The sequence below is a fragment of the Scylla paramamosain genome, chromosome 22, assembly GCF_035594125.1.
Source record: "Scylla paramamosain isolate STU-SP2022 chromosome 22, ASM3559412v1, whole genome shotgun sequence".
Lineage (NCBI taxonomy): Eukaryota > Metazoa > Arthropoda > Malacostraca > Decapoda > Portunidae > Scylla > Scylla paramamosain.
The window spans coordinates 13,019,930-13,037,196 of record NC_087172.1 but is presented as its reverse complement, the minus strand read 5'-3'; the positions used below and the strand labels follow the sequence as shown (position 1 = coordinate 13,037,196).

The window sequence follows — 17,267 nt, the reverse complement described above, 5'->3', positions numbered from 1 at the left end:
AGAGAGAGAGAGAGAGAGAGAGAGAGAGAGAGAGAGAGATGACCACAAGAAGCAAAGTTTAGGCATTTTACAATCCCCATCATTTTTGTTAGTCCTCAGAAGTCACCACCCATCACACCATCACCACACACACACACACACACACACACACACACACACACACACACACACACACACACACACACACACACACACACACACACACACACACACACACACACACACACACACACACACACACACACACACACAGTCACGCACCAAAGACATCTCTTCGCCCACAGTAATTCCCGTATCAGCTCCTTCACCAGTCACCTAGGCAACCACCACTACTACCACCAACACCACCACAACCAACACCACCACCACCAGACCACCTGACCTATTCTCGCCACCAGAACACCACCATCACCACCACCACACCCCCGTGCGGTCACCAGTCAGCCAGTCACCAGGGAGAGGGAGTACCAAACATCATCACCAAGCCCATTTGCGTAGTGAATACCAGACGATGTAAGGTGGTCCGCTCCCCGTCTTTAAAGCTGTGTATCCCACTGCTACACCCACACACAGCCTCCTCTCACTCCTACACTCTCCCTCTCTCTCACTTTCCCTCTCCTCCTCCTCCTCCTCCTCCTCCTCCCCCTTCTCCTGCCGGTGCACTGAGACTGAAATATTGTCTCGTTTTGTCCACCTTCATCATGTGTTTCGTTTTAACCACTGCAACCCTTCACCCTTGAGGAGGAAGGTGGTGAGGGGAAGGTGAAGGGGAGGCGAAGAGAGAGCGAAGGGAGGCTGAAGGGAAGACCAAGGAAGGGTGGATGGGAGACGAAGGAAAGGCGAAGGGAGGGCGAAAGGGAGGTGGAGAGGAGATGAAGGAAGGGCGAAGGGGAGGTGAAGGAAAAGTGAAGGGAAGGTGAAGGGAAGGTGAGGGGAAGGCGAAAGGAGACCGAAGGAAGGGTGAAGGGACGGCGAAAGGGAGATGAAGGAAAGGTGATGGGAGACGAAGGGAAGGTGAAGGAAAGTGAAGGGAAGCAAAGGGCGTTAAGAAAACCTTGCACACTTATGCATTACTCCTACAATTTAATGTTTCAGGAGATTACACATTGCATTATTATCATTTATTTTTATATGCACAATAGCAGCGGTGGCAGCGGCGTCTCTTGTTTGCTACGTGTCTTCCATTCAACGAACCCTGGTCTGCGTATGCAATTTGGTAATGTTGCGGCTTTTATTCTCTTTTTTTGTTAGTTATTCCTGCGTTATCTTGACTCACACTTATTCTCGTCACCAAGTTTCTTTTTTTCCTTCTTTTTTTTTGTTTTGTTTTTTCGTGTACGTTTCGTTTGTATGTTACGTTGATTATTGATGTTTTTTTTTTCTTTCTATATTGAGGCTTCTTCTTTGTGTTGAATCTCTCACGAAGCCTTGAACGTAAAGCTAATGGGATCTCTCTCTCTCTCTCTCTCTCTCTCTCTCTCTCTCTCTCTCTCTCTCTCTCTCTCTCTCTCTCTCTCTCTCTCTCTCTCTCTCTCTCTCTCTCTCTCTCTCTCTCTCTCCGTGTCCCCAGCGGCGTTGTGTTTGTCTGTTTTTCCAACCTGGTGAAGCAAGTCTCGCCTCGCTACGTCTCGTTGCACCTCGAATTCTTCCTAAAATACGACAAGAGTTATTTTTTTACTTATATACTAATTTTATTTATTAATTTATTTGTTTATTCATTCATTTTTGTCTATTTTTCTTTCCTTATTTCATATATTTTGACATTGATTTTACCTACCTTTACTTTTGTTTATTTGTTTGTTTTTTTCACACTTCATTTTATTCATTTATTTTCTTTATTTATTTCATTCCTTTGTTGTTTTTCATCATGTGGTGGAGGAGATGGTGGTGGTGGTGGTAATGGTGGCGGTTAACTGGTGGGCAGATCGTGGTGGAAGCCTGGCATTTTCAGTAGTTCTTTATTTTATCTTTCTTTCCTTTTCTGTCTTTTTGTCGCCCTTAACCACAAAGAAACCATCTCACATAAACACGAAAAGAGGCATTTCTGGAGGTTATCGAGACTTTCAGGGAGGTAGTCACGATTCTAAAGGCAGTTCAACATATATTCTGCATCAGTAATAGCGAAAAACATCCACGAGAACCCGCTTGTCATCTCTGTGGCTTCTGCAAGTAATCCTGAAGGGAGAACAAAGACTTTAGAAAGACCACGCTCAACCCTGGAAACAACACGACACGGTGGCAATATTGTGAAACACTACACCGTAATACTGCAGAGAGAGGGAGAGAGAGAGAGAGAGAGAGAGAGAGAGAGAGAGAGAGAGAGAGAGAGAGAGAGAGAGAGAGAGAATGATAATCGTTTAGGTTTAGAACACACGTACCTCCAATTTGTAATAGATATTTCCTTGAGTGTGTAATGTCTAGAGAGAGAGAGAGAGAGAGAGAGAGAGAGAGAGAGAGAGAGAGAGAGAGAGAGAGAGAGAGAGAGATACCCCTTCCCCCAACACACACATAGAGGCCAAGACCCCAACATAAAGATAAAAAAAAAAAACTGCTCCGGTGTGTGTGTTTATGTAATTACCTGGAGTTCTTGTGTTACCTCTCGACCTCCTCGCCTCGGATTCCGGAGCGTCTCGAGAGGAGGAATCCATACAGGGAATTCCTAATGCGGGGAATGCCAGAGTGCGCCGTGCAAGGAGTGTGTTAGTCTGTGTAGAGGCAGGAGATAAAACCAGGGAATTATCTTCACGAGTGAGAGTAAATATAGGAGAAATGATGGGAAGGTTGAGGGTAAGACAAGGAAGGAGTGAAGGAAATGCTCTCAGTTGTAAATATATAGGAACAGGAGGAAAACAGGGAGATTGAGGGTAAGCGAAGGAGTGAAGGAAAGGAAGTAGAGTGGGAAGGAGAGAAAGAAGTGAAGAGATGAAGATAGAAGGAAGGTAGAAAGTGAGAAAGAAATTAATAAGAAGGAAGCAGTAAAAGGAAACAAAGGAAGGAAGGAAGGAGTGAAAAGAATACAGTGTCGGTGCGGGAAGGAGAAGGAGAAGGGAAGTTGGCGATGGAGAGAAAGGAAGCAGGAAATAAGAAGGATATGAAGGAAATTAAGAGAGGAACAGTAAAGGGCAAGCAAAGGAAGGAAGGAAGGAAGGAAGGAGTAAAAAGGAAACAGTGTCAGTGCGGGAAGGAGAAGAAAAGGTGGAGGTTAAAGTAGAAGGAAAAAGTAAAAAAAAAAAAAAATCTAAACTAAAAAAATGTTAAGCAAAAAAAGAAAAAGGAAGAGATTTGTATTTTGTATTGGTTATGGTTCTAGTCTCTCTCTCTCTCTCTCTCTCTCTCTCTCTCTCTCTCTCTCTCTCTCTCTCTCTCTCTCTCTCTCTCTCTCTCTCTCTCTCTCTCTCTCTCTCTCTCTCTCTCTCTCTCTCTCTCTCTCTCTCTCTCTCTCTCATTTATCTACCTTCTTTTCACTTTGTTATGCTTTCATTCTCGTTTATCTTCCCTCCTTCCGCTTTCCTCTCTTCCTCCTCTTCCTCCTCTTTTCCTCTATCCTCATCCCCATCTTCGTCACTTTTTCACCTTTCTTGCTCCTTCCATCTTTTCCGGCATCTTTTTTTCCCCATTTCCTCCTCGTCCATCTTTCCTTTCCCCTCCTCTCATCCTTCTCTTCTTTGTTACTCCCCAATTTCCCTTCCCTCCTCCTTTCTTCCTCTCTCCCTCCTCTCCTAATTTCTTATTTTCTTTTTCCTCGTTTCTTTCCTCCCCTTCCATCTTCTGCTTTCACTTCCTTTGCCTCTAACTTTTCTTTCTTGCCTTAGTCTTTTTTTCCTCTCCCTTTTCTCCCTGCGTCTTTTCCCTTATTTATAATCTTCCTCTTGCTCCTCCTCCTCCTCCTCCTCCTCCTCCTCCTCCTCCTCCTCCTCCTCCTCCTCCTCCTCCTCCTCCTCTTGGCATATATTTCTCTCCTACCACCACCTTCCTTCTCTCATCTCTCCATTTCGTCTCTCACTTATCTTCCTCCTCCTCCTCCTCCTCCTCCTCCTCCTCCTCCTCCTCCTCCTCCTCCTCCTCCTCCTCCTCCTCCTTCTCCTCCTTTCATAACTCCCTTACATCTCCTCCTTCTCATTCTCCTCCTTCTCTTCCTCCTCCTCCTCCTTGTTCTTCTCCTCCTCCTCCTCGATTCATCATTCCCATTCGCTTCCTTCGCTTATCCTCTTCCTCTTCCCTCCTTCTCCTCCCCTCCTTCCATATTTCATGTCCCCCTCCCCCTCCCTCCCTCTCTCCCTCCCTGCCATCACCCACCTGTGTGTGCTGTGAAGGACGGGGGGAGGATGAGGGGGACAGGCAGTCTTCAAGCTAGCATTACCCTTGGCTGGAACACTAAGCAGGCTCCGTGACGTAAGGCTTAGTGATGAGTTCCAGTGAGTTTCAAAGGTCATATTAATTTTCACAAGAGTATTAATGTAGGTGTTTCATAATTCTTAGACTGGTCACTCTAAACACGAGCAGGTTTTGATGGAAAGGTTAGGGAGGCACAGGTCTCTTCACCCGTAAAGATTAGTTAGGTTAGGTTAGGGTTAGGTTAGGTTAGGTTAGGGCGGCATGTCTCTCCTCAGTGACCATCAGTGATACCCATGAACCCCTTGCCATACAGAGTTGTGTTATACATGAGAGTATCTTGGTAGGTCTGTAAGCAAAAAGGAATTATATTACAGGCGTTTTGGTGTCTTCGTTCCCGAGCGATCATACTCGTAAGACCACGCCGACTGAGCGAGCTGTGTTGTTTGTTTGTTTGTTGTACCACGCGCGTCACGCAGTCACGTGCAGTGTTTATGTGTTCATCTTCATTACAACGTCTGCATCATTGTCATTATATGTTTGCCCAACGTCTCATTTAGATAAAATGATAATACTCGTATTTACTTTGGTATATACATTGTGTGATATATTTTTCTTGCGAGAACATTGAGAAACTAGAAGGCAAACACAAGGCACGTATTCCACCAGCGCTGTACATGAAGTATGGCAACCACCATCCGGAGACTTGTGTCGGCCGGGCGGTGGAACGATGTGAAATTTAAAAAAAATAAATCAATAATTAAATTGCATCCACGTGCATGTCAACCGAAATTAGAGACAGACATACAGATAAACGAACACATGATCTGGTGGCGGAGGTGTCATGTGTCAGGCGAGTATGCTCTCCTATGAGGCGACACACACTACTCGGCAGGAGGCCAGAGTGTGGCTCGCTGAGGCGTGAAAGGCGACACTTCACTCTCGCCACACTGACAGCAAACACTCGTCAAGATTTGCCTGAATGGTTTGCTGTGTAGCAAAGACACTTTGGTTTACAATCATAAGTTATAATCATTTCACAAGTATTAACAAGTATTAACATTGCTACATTAATGATGTCGCCTATACCTGATTTACTAACATTCAATAAACAAGTAAACATCGCGAACCATTCACCGGAAAAAAGTTGCAAGCAATCTAGATATTAATTGTGATGAAGTGTTCTTTGTAATTCTTGAGAGTAAATTTAATCACGGCTCAAAGTTTCAAGTTCCGAGAAGTTTGGTCGACTTGCTCTAACTTACGTGAGTGTGATGCGGCCTCTGCTGGCGAGAAGGACGGGAGGAAGGGAACAAGTATAAAGGGAGGGAAGGAAATGAAAACTAGAAGGAAGGGAGAGGAGGAAACAAGTGTAGAGCGAAGAAAAGAGATGAAATATAGAAGGAAAGGAAAGGAGGACAAATAAGGAAGGAATAAAGGAAATGAAGGATAGCAGATTTTTATAGAGCAAAATATGAAATACAGTGGGAAGATAAAGAAGTATAGAAGAAAGGAAGGAAATAAAGAAAAGTAGGTTTTTAAAGAGGAAAATGTGAGGTATAGTGCTTTGGAAGTGTGATATTGAGATAAGGAATGAAGGAGAAGATGAGACAGTGAGAAAGAAAAGAAGTAGAGAGAGAAGAGAGAGTACGAGGGAGAGGTAGAGGAGAATTCAGCGAGGGAGTGTCATAGAAGTGCCTTGGTTTTCTTTCTTCCTTTATTCATTTATTTATTTATTTCATTATTTTCTTACACTAGTTTGTTTTGAGGTTCACCTTTACAACACAAGACTAAAAGATGAAGCGAAAATCCTCCTCCTCCTCCTCCTCCTCCTCCTCGTCCTCCTCCTCCTTCTCCTCGTCCATCACCATCCCTCCGCTATTCCGTGGCCTTTCCAAACGCTTCCAGGAACATGAGTTCGTGCTGGGCAAAGTTTACGTTCACACAAGGTCACGTCACATCTCTCGCCTCGTAATCCACATCTGGGAACTGAGAGGCACGAAAAAGTCTATTACTTTCACCTAAAAAACACAAAAACAAAAACACCACCAACAACAACAACAATAATAACAACAACAATTAAAACAACAGTAGAAACAAGACTAATAACAACACTAACATAAAAAAAATAATGACCCGTTGGAAAGAGTGACGTAGATCGAGGCCAGAGGAGAGATACAGAGGGGAGCACAGTGGGAGGTTGAATGCAATAAGATTCTCTTTACATACGTGGGGGTCCTGTGTCTTCCCGCGGCGATGGGAAGTGGGTCAGAGCACAGCAGGCGAGGGTGAGTGAAGGGAAGGGAATGAGAAGGAGGATGCAAAGAGGAAGGGAATGAGAAATGGAAAATGAGAGGAATGATAACCAGAGAGAGCATACGAAGGAAAGTGAAAGAGGGAAGAAATAAGATATCAAGAAGAAAGAAGAGTGGGGAATGAGAGAATGATAACCAGGTAAATATTAAGAGAGAGAGAGAGAGAGAGAGAGAGAGAGAGAGAGAGAGAGAGAGAGAGAGAGAGAGAGAGAGAGAATGATGGGAAATATGTGATCTTTTTCTTATCAGTCAGCATAGGAGGTCGTTTTGAATCCCCAGAGGACGTGATATTTTACACCACCGCTCATTTGTGCCTCCTCCTCGCCTCTTTTCCTGTATATCTTGTCCTCTTTTTTCCTTCCTTTCTTCCTTCTTTTCTTCTTTCCTTTCCTTTCCTTTCGCCTTTCTTTCTTCCTTCTTTCCTTTTCACGCTCTTTCCTTCATTATTTCTCTCCTTCTCTCTCTTTCGGTTTTCTTCTTTTTCAATTTCTTTTTCTTTCAGCTTCCTTTTCTGCTTTCCTCCTTTCCTTCTTTCTTTTTTTTTTCTTCCTGCACTTCATTCCTGTCCTTTTGTCCTCCCTCCTTCTCTCCTTCCTTTCCTTTCATTTTTTTTTCTTTACACCTTTCTTTCTTCCTTCCTTTCCTTACTTCTCTCTCATTTTCTTTCCTTCCTTCCTTCCTTCCTTCCTTCCTTCCTTCTTTCGTTCCCTTCATTTCTTCCTTTCCCTCCTTCCTTTTCTTCCTTCTGCTCTTCACTCCTACCTTTATCTCATTCTCTCTCCCTTGCATCCTTGTCTCTCTCTCTCTTCTCGTATCGTGCATTCAGTTTTGACTCAAATTCCTTCGAGATAAAATAGACTTTTCGTGTTTCTCTCATTCTTCATGTGTGTGTGTGTGTGTGTGTGTGTGTGTGTGTGTGTGTGTGTGTGTGTGTGTGTGTGTGTAGGCTGTGGTCCTCTTCACGTTTAATGATATCAGGAAAGAGCACACACACACACACACACACACACACACACACACACACACACACACACACACACACACACACACACACACACACACACACACACACACACAGAGAGACGGAAAAGGGAAATGATTGTACATGCTCTCTCTCTCTCTCTCTCTCTCTCTCTCTCTCTCTCTCTCTCTCTCTCTCTCTCTCTCTCTCTCTCTCTCTCTCTCTCTCTCTCTCTCTCTCTCTCTCTCTCTCTCTCTCTCTCTCTCTCTCTCTCTCTCTCTCTCTCTCTCTCTCTCTCTCTCTCTCTCTGTGTGTGTGTGTGTGTGTGTGTGTGTGTGTGTGTGTGTGTGTGTGTGTGTGTGTGTGTGTCCGTTTCCTACCACAAGCATAATTCGGGTGGAAAATTGAGAGAGAGAGAGAGAGAGAGAGAGAGAGAGAGAGAGAGAGAGAGAGAGAGAGAGAGAGAGAGAGAGAGAACTTTTCTTTGTGCAGGTAACCTAGTTTGATCGGCGGTGGAGGAAAAGAAGAGAGAGAGAGGGAGAGGAAGAAAAGAGAAAGAGAGGAGGGGGAAAGAGAGAAAGAAGAAGATGAAGAGGAAAAAGAGGGATGAGAGGAGGGGAAGAAGAGAGAGGTGGAGGACAGGAGGAAGAAAGGAAGGAGCGGAGAAAGAGAGAGGTAGAGGAGAGGTAGAAGAGGGAGGAGGGGATGAAGAAGAAAAGAAGAAAAGGAGGAAAAAGAGAGAGGGAAGGAGAAAAGGAAGAATAAGAAGAGAGAGAGAGAGAATGAGGGAAGACGAGAGGAAGAAGAGGGAGAGGATGAGGTGGATCAGGCAGCAGGTAGGCTAGACGTTAATTGAGTGGCGTTTACCAGTAGAGAGAGAGAGAGAGAGAGAGAGAGAGAGAGAGAGAGAGAGAGAGAGAGAGAGAGAGAGAGTCTACTACCACTTTCAGATTACCAACACCATTGCGTCCCGTTCCTCCTCCTCCTCCTCCTCCTCCTACTGCCTTCCGGACACAGGAAATGGAGTAAGAGCAAAGAAATGAAGGGGAGAAGAGGAGGAAGGGGAGAGGAGGAGGAGGAGGAGGAGGAGGAGGAGGAGGAGGAGGAGGAGGAGGAGGAGGATAATGCGATGAGGGAGAGAGAGAGAGAGAGAGAGAGAGAGAGAGAGAGAGAGAGAGAGAGAGAGAGAGAGAGAGAGAGAGAGAGAGAATTAACAGAATGGAGGAACAGACGAAATTTTACCAGATAAAGAACAGAAAAACGAAATCATAGGAAAAAACAGAGAGAAAAGTAAAAAAAGATATTAGGAAATGGAGAAAATAAAGATTAAAACGGGGGAAAAATTTGATAGGAAGCGAAAATGAAGAAGAAGGATTAAAAAGGAAGGACAGGAGGAAAGAAAGCAATTGGAAAGAGAAAGAGAGGAGAAAGTAATGGGAGAAGGAAGGTGAGAGGAGAAAGGAATGAAGTGAAGAGAAGAGAAAGGAGAGAAAGAGCAGAAAATTTGGAGGATAATCTGACTCTTCTATTTCTCCATCTTTATTTGTTTCCTCCTTCCTTCCTTTATCATCTATTATTCTTCTTCCTCCTCTTCTTCCTCTTCCTCCTCCTCCTGCTGCTATTACTACTACTATTACTAACACTACAGCTCCTTCTCTTCCTCTTCCTCTTCCTCCTCCTCCTTCTCCTCCTCCTCCTCCTACTGCTATTACTACTACTATTACTAACACTACAGCTCCTTCTCTTCCTCTTCCTCCTCCTCCCCTTCCTCCTCCTCCTCCTCCTCCTCCTCCTCCTCCTCCTCCTCCTCCTCCTCCTCCTCCTCCTCCTCCTCCTCCTCCTCCTCCTCCTCCTCCTCCTCCTCGCCTTCCCGCCGTTCTTAATTAAATAATTGGCTTCTGTTCCTCCCACAGGCTAGTCACTTTAATTAGGAGAGAGAGAGAGAGAGAGAGAGAGAGAGAGAGAGAGAGAGAGAGAGAGAGAGAGAGAGAGAGAGAGAGAGAGAGTAATTGATAAGCATTTTTAATCAATCCATAAATCGCTTTCCTAATTTGTGGAGAGACTGAAAGCTTTGGATCTTACTCAGTCTAACTAAATTTTGCACAGGCCTTCGTAAAAGTGTAATTTTATGAGGCACACTTTGCATAAACACTTCATACACTTCACTATTCTCCGCAGTGGTTACAAGCTCCCTGTGAACAAAATTAATATACTGTGATTTTATTTTTTACACCTACACACCTACACACACACACACACACACACACACACACACACACACACACACACACACACACTTCATTTTCCCAAGGGTCTTGTCTCGAATGCCTTAACAGACAGGCAGACAGACAGACTGTACTGGAGGGTACTGGAATGTTTCTGTGTATTTTTTTCTTTTTTTTGCGATCAGAGGTAATTTTAAATGCTCTAGTGGAAGTTATTGGGAGTTTTCAATGTTTTTTTTTTTTTTTGAGATTCTCGTGGTTTTAACATGTTCTCCACTGGAAGTTGTTGCGTTTTTCATTATTCGAGTGGTAATTTAACATGTTTAAGTGGAAGGCATTGGAGTTTTCATGGTTCCAGTGGTAGTTTAACAAGCTTTAGTACAAATTATTGGGGGTTTCAGCGGTGCTATCATTATTCTAGCTGCAATTTAAAGGACTGTAGTTAAAGTCATTGTGATTTTCGAAAGTACTGCAATTGTAGTTATTAAGGTCTTCAAGAATATTGTCATGATTGGAATGAAATTTTAACTGAATATCAAAACTCTAAGGGAAGTTTAAATAGCGTTTCAAAGACACTTCCACTGCTGTAATGATACATAATCGAGGGGAATTAGAGGAAGTAATTGACGTTTCCAAGGGTCGTTTCATAATTGTGGCGATAGATTAACCCTTCCACTGCCACACGAAACAGTTAGCAGCACTAGAAGCAATGCGTGAAGTCTTTATCACCGTCTACAAGAAAGTTAGCGATGAAAAAAGAATACATTAATCAATTTCTACCCAGTTTAGAAGATTGGATGTGGCTGTAGAATAAGTAAAGATGTCTCAAAGTGATTGGTAATTAGGGAAAGGTGTACCAGGTGGTGGTCAAAGGGTTAACAAGGTTTCAGTATCATTAATGAGGAAACCATCAACAAGAATACAACTGACTATCTGCGTGACCTTTGTAAAGAGTCTGTGGGAGAACAAAGAGTTTCAGAATGCCAGTTTGAAATTCAGTTCCTTTATTTGTCTTTATTAATTTGTTCCTATCGTCTTTAATTTCATGGTTTTTTTTTTTAATTCATGTATTTCTCTCTCTCTCTCTCTCTCTCTCTCTCTCTCTCTCTCTCTCTCTCTCTCTCTCTCTCTCTCTCTCTCTCTCTCTCTCTCTCTCTCTGTCTATCTATCTATCTCTATCTATCTATCTATCTCTATCTCTTGCTGTTCTAGTGTAAAGAGAGAGAGAGAGAGAGAGAGAGAGAGAGAGAGAGAGAGAGAGAGAGAGAGAGAGAGAGAGAGAGAGAGAGAGAGAGAGAGTGAGTGAGTGAGTGAGAGAAGAGGCGAGAAATTTATTACATTCAGCAAATTTAGAAACACATTACGCGTCCCATTAAGCCGTCCACTGTTTTCACTCCATGTCTTCTTAATTATCTGTGAAATATTACTGCTATTATCATTATTATTATTATTATTATTATTATTATTATTATTATTATTATTGTTGTTGTTGTTGTTGTTGTTGTTATTCTTATTCACATTCTTCATCTTCTTGTTTTAGTTGTTGCTGTTGCTCTCTCTCTCTCTCTCTCTCTCTCTCTCTCTCTCTCTCTCTCTCTCTCTCTCTCTCTCTCTCTCTCTCTCTCTCTCTCTCTCTCTCTCTCTCTCTGTCTATCTATCTATCTATCTATTTATCTATCTATCTCTCTTTGTCTCTCACGTAAGACCCGCGGCAGTTTCCAGCGTTGGGAAGCTCTGCAATGGAGGGAGACGAGGGAGTGGGAGAGGCTGTGACGTCAAGGGAGATTGGTGACGCAATTGTGACGTGCGTGGAGTGAGAGAGGAGTGAGAGAAAGGCTGCATCTCTCTCTCTCTCTCTCTCTCTCTCTCTCTCTCTCTCTCTCTCTCTCTCTCTCTCTCTCTCTCTCTCTCTCTCTCTCTCTCTCTCTCTCTCTCTCTCTCTCTCTCTCTCTCTCTCTCTCTCTGAAAATGGTGAATAAGTCAATTAATACTTTTCCTTCACCCCAACCGCCATTTCCCTCCACCACCACCACCACCACCACTACCACCACCACTACCACCACCACCACAACCTCTCCTAACATCTCCCCAACATTTTCTCACAGTCCTCTCGCATCCTCAGTATTGAACGTGAATGACCCTTATCTCTCACTCCTCTTCCTTTACTCTCCCTGACCCCCTCCATGACGCTCACAGCATCCCTCCCTTCACCATTTACTCCTCGTTATCTCTTTATTTATTTTTTTTTACCTTCTCCCTTTCATGTTCCCCCATTTCTAAGTCTTCTTTACCCTGCTCCCTTCTCCCATCACCCTCTTCAGTCTCCCTTCTCCCTGTCACTCTCTCCCCTCTCACCCTCTCTCTGGCTCTCTCGCTGTCACTCGTTCCTCCCCCTTAGTCTCCCTCAGTTTCTCTCAGTCTCCCTCAGTCTCCCTTAGTCTCCCTCAGTCTCCTTCAGTCTCCCTCAGTTTCTCTCAGTCTCCCTCAGTCTCCCTTAGTCTCCCTCAGTCTCCTTCAGTCTCCCTCAGTTTCTCTCAGTCTCCCTCAGTCTCCCTCAGCGTCTTACAAAACGTAACACTTGAGGCGCACACAACCGTAGTTCGAAGCCCCATTCGAAGTGCAAGGACAGGCTTCAGGTTTGACAGGATTTGCATTCTCCTCGAGGGGATGAACCTGAGAGGAAATGTTGGCCTGATTCCCTGGTTCTCTCCCTCTCCCTCCTCCTCCTCCTCCTCCTCCTCCTCTTTCCGCCTCTCTCTCCTCCTCCTCCTCCTCCTCCTCCTCCTCTCTCTTCGTCTTCAGGTGCTTTTCTGTATCTGTTTCTGTCTCTCCTTTTTCTCTCATATATGTTTTATTCTTCCTTTCCTCTCTCTCTCTCTCTCTCTCTCTCTCTCTCTCTCTCTCTCTCTCTCTCTCTCTCTCTCTCTCTCTCTCTCTCTCTCTCTCTCTCTCTCTCTCTCTCTCTCTCTCTCTCTCTCTCTCAGAAATCAGAAACACATAGAGATACCCAGACAAACCTATAGGGAAGCAGACGAACAGACAAACAAACAAACAAAAGAAGAAAGCAACACAAACAGACAATCATACAAACCTATAGAATAAAAAGACAGCTTACAGACAAACAGACAGACGGACAGACAGACAAACAGAAGGTGGCGGCGGGCGGGAGAAACTGATGAAAGGCGAGTGTAATAAAAGTTGTGGGGTGAATCCTCAAGCGGAGCGGCAAACCCTTCCCGCCAGCGCCGCCTCGTCTTGGGGTCGTGGCCAATTTAGGTGTCACGTAGCTCAGGTGGAAATGCCCCCAGGTGTCGCCTTCTCATCCCTGCCAGGAGATTGTTGCTCTCTCTCTCTCTCTCTCCTTTGGATTGTTAAGCTATATTTTTCTTTCTCTCTTTCTGTTTTTTGTTTCTCTATTTCTTTGTCTGTCTATCTTTTTTTTATTTCATTTCTCCTTCTTCTATGCTTCCTCCTTTTCTTACTATTCCTCCTCCTCCTCCTCCTATTTTTCCTACTCCTATTCTTCCTCTTACCATTCCTCCATCTCCTTCTATTCTCCCTCCTATTACTTCTCCTCCTCCTCCTGCTTCTCCTCCTCCTCCTCCTCCTATTCCTCAGCCACCCCTTCATCATCCTCCCATTATACCTCCTCTTCGCATTCTTCCTTCTCCTTTTCCCCCTCCCCTTCCCCCTCCCTCTCTCCCATCCTCCTACCGCCATTAATAACAGTAAAATTAATCAGGCGAGACAAACATGCCTGGTCTGATCACCGCTGCGTAGAGGAATCGGTAAACGGCGCAGCGCAATGTACCGAGATTAATGTGCGCTGCCTTGGGTCATAAATCTTTAAGGGAGAAATGATTATCTCTCCTCACGTTCCGCTCAGGTGGTAAAAGAGCATTGGAGAGGCTTTTATTATTATCATTTTTCCATATTCTCTCCCCCATATAGAGCAAGACTCGTGTTAAGGACATCAGAAGGTCATTTTTTGTTCTTGTTATTTGCGTGTATTTTCCGACTGATGTAAAGATCATTAGACAGTCTTTCTTTTTGTGTGCGTGTGTGGTTTTCTTCCCTATCTGGAGCAAAACTGGTGTAAAAAGCATCATAGAGTCTTTATTGTATTTTCCCAATGGTTTCTCTCCCGTATATAAAGCAAGGCTGGCGTAAAGAGCATCATAGAGTCTGTCTGTTATATTTCACCTGTGTCTCTCCCCTGTATAAAGGCAGACTCATTTAAAGATCACCACAGTCTTACTTATTACAACTCCTCCCATATTTTCATCCCTTTATAAAGCTTAAGGTGTTGAAACTATCTAGAGGGAAGGAAAATCAGGTGCTAAAACGACTGGACTTGGTAATTGGCTGAATGTTGGTTTGAGTTACATTTTATTCGTTTTTTTTTATGATTTCTCCCATATCCTCTTGCCATATAAAGCCTGAACGGTCTTGAAACGTGGCTAAAGAGGAGGAAGATCAGGTGTTAAAGGGAATAGACTCGGGAACTGATTGAGTGTTGGTTTGAGTCTGGCTTCACTCATCTTCTTGTTCCTTAATTGTATGAGTATGTGTTCTTTGTGACAGATGGATTAAAAACTTGTGTAGTAGTGGTAGTAGTAGTAGTAGTAGTAGTAGTAGTAGCAGTAGCAGTATGTAAAGGAATCTAATATGGGAGTTAGGCCTAGCGGGGATCACAGCAGCGTCAAAGCCTCAAATGAAAGGCTTTACCAGGAATAGAGTGAAAAGAAGCGACCATAACAACAACAACAACAACAACAACAACAACAACAAAAAGAAGAAGAAGAAGAAGAAGAAGAAGAAGAAGAAGAGGAGGGGGACAGAAGAAGACAAAATAGAATAGAACAATAAAAACAAACAACGATAACTTTCAACTTTATTCTTTCTGTCCTTCCCACTCCCCTCCCATCTCTCTCTCTCTCTCTCTCTCTCTCTCTCTCTCTCTCTCTCTCTCTCTCTCTCTCTCTCTCTCTCTCTCTCTCTCTCTCTCTCTCTCTCTCTCTCTCTCTCTCTCTCTCTCTCTCTCTCTCTCTCTCTCTCTCTTTCACACCCACCCACCTACACACACACACACACACACACACACACACACACACACACACACACACACACACACACACACACACACACACACACACACACACACACACACACACACAAAATACCCTCCTGAGAGTTATGGAATCAGCCAGGTGTAAAATTTACTTCGCCACTCGCCGGCAAACAAGACTTCACTTGGAGGAGGAGGAGGAGGAGGAGGAGGAGGAGGAGGAGGAGGAGAAGGGAGGATAGAAATCTTGACTTATAATGAAAACAAGATAAGGAAAAAGAGAGGAAGGAGGAAGGAAAAGAACGAAGAACTAGAAAAAGGATGATGTTTACGAAGGATGAGAAAAATAAGGAAGACCAAATGAAAAGGAGGAGGAGGAGGAGGAGGAAGCAATGAGAGAGTGAATTTTTGGAGATGATAAAGAAGTGTGTGGAAGGGAGAGGAGGAGAAGGGGGAGGAGGAAAAGGAGGAAGAAGAAAAGGAGGAGAAGGAGGAGGAGAAAGAAGTGATGTTAGTGGAAACGTTTATGGGCAAAGCAAATTAAATAAAAAAATAAAGTCATGAAAAAAAAAATAGATAAAATAACAGAAAATACAGACTTGGAATAAGAAAGGAAAAAATAACTACGAATAGAGAAGAGGAATAGAGGTTAAAGATGACGGAAGAAAATATAACAACAGGAGAAAGACAAGAATCAGGACACCGTTAAAGAAGATGTAAGGAGGAAGAGGAGAAGGAAGAAAAGGAAGAAGAGGAGGAGGAGGAGGAGCAAGAACAAGAACAAAATTAAGAAGAACAAGAACAAGATCAACAAGAACAAGAGAAACAAGAAAAAAGAAGAGGAAGAAGTAGGAAGAATAGGAGGAGAAGAAGAACGAGAACAAGAACAAGAAGAAAACAAAAAGAAAAACAAGAAGAACGAAAACAAGAACGAGAAAAGGAGAGAAGAAGAAAGATGACGAAGAGAAGACGAACAACAACAACAACAACAACAACAACAACATGAACGAAGAAACAGAAGGAAACAAGACCTACCTAACAGTCAGGAGAGGTAGCAAGGAGACAGAAGGCACACTGCAAGGGACCAATGAGAGGAGCAGCGCCTCATTAGCACCAATGGTTCACGGGGCGGCGGAGAGGCTGACGAGGAGGCGAGGCGAGGAAAGAGAGACCGCAATGGACATGATTCCTCTTATTTCAAGTCTTTTCTCTCTCTCTCTCTCTCTCTCTCTCTCTCTCTCTCTCTCTCTCTCTCTCTCTCTCTCTCTCTCTCTCTCTCTCTCTCTCTCTCTCTCTCTCTCTTTTTACTTTTATCTTTCCTTTTTACTGGGATACTTAATAGGTTGAGAGAGAGAGAGAGAGAGAGAGAGAGAGAGAGAGAGAGAGAGAGAGAGAGAGAGAGAGAGAGAGAGAGAGAGAGAGAGAGAGAGAGAGAGAGTGGGGGTAGGGAGGGTAGGGATGAGAGTGAGGGAGAAAGGGTAAGGGTGTGTGTGTGTGAGAGAGACAGAGAGAGAGAGAGAGAGAGAGAGAGAGAGAGAGAGAGAGAGAGAGAGAGAGAGAGAGAGAGAGAGAGAGAGTCATAACCAAGGAGATGGTGAAACAGGAGGCATGGCTTTAAGGCTATATACAATCTCTCTCTCTCTCTCTCTCTCTCTCTCTCTCTCTCTCTCTCTCTCTCTCTCTCTCTCTCTCTCTCTCTCTCTCTTAACGGCTGATGTTTATGAAGCGTAAAAATTTGGCCATGGCTTTCCTCCCGCGCAGTTTATGTGGGAGAGAGGGAGAGGAGCGGCTGGGAGAGAGGGAGAGGGGAACTGGTGGGAGAGAGGGAGAGCGTCTCGTGGGAGCATTGCATTTGTGACTTTATGGCGAATGTACTCAAGGACGAAGCTTTAATGGATTGAACGTGTGCTTTATGCTCTCTCTCTCTCTCTCTCTCTCTCTCTCTCTCTCTCTCTCTCTCTCTCTCTCTCTCTCTCTCTCTCTCTCTCTCTCTCTCTCTCTCTCTCTCTCTCTCTCTCTCTCTCTCTCTCTCTCTCTCTCTCTCTCTCTCTCTCTCTCTCTCTTGGTGTTGGTGGTGCTTATGGTGGCTTCTCGAGAGAGTATTGATGGTATCCTCCTCCTCCTCCTCCTCCTCCTCCTCCTCCTCCTCCTCCTCCTCCTCCTCCTCCTCTCCTCCTCCTCCTTCTCCTCCTCCTCCTCCTCCTCCTCCTCCTCCTCCTCCTCCTCCCTCTCTTCCTTCTTCATCTCCTTTATTCCCAATAACGAATAACCCTCATAATGCTCATTAAATTTCCTATCCCCACTCCTTCCACTTCTCCTCCTCCTCCTCCTCCTCCTCCTCCTCCTCCTCCTCCTCCTCCTTTTCA

At 44.3% G+C, this 17,267-nt stretch overlaps 1 protein-coding gene across 2 annotated transcripts in view; it reads left to right on the top strand.

The window, feature by feature from the left end:
- The window catches only part of LOC135111578 (ALK tyrosine kinase receptor-like), a 233,162-nt gene that overhangs the window by 195,842 nt on the left and 20,053 nt on the right, over positions 1–17,267 (top strand). The gene's annotated exons all lie outside the window — the stretch shown is intronic.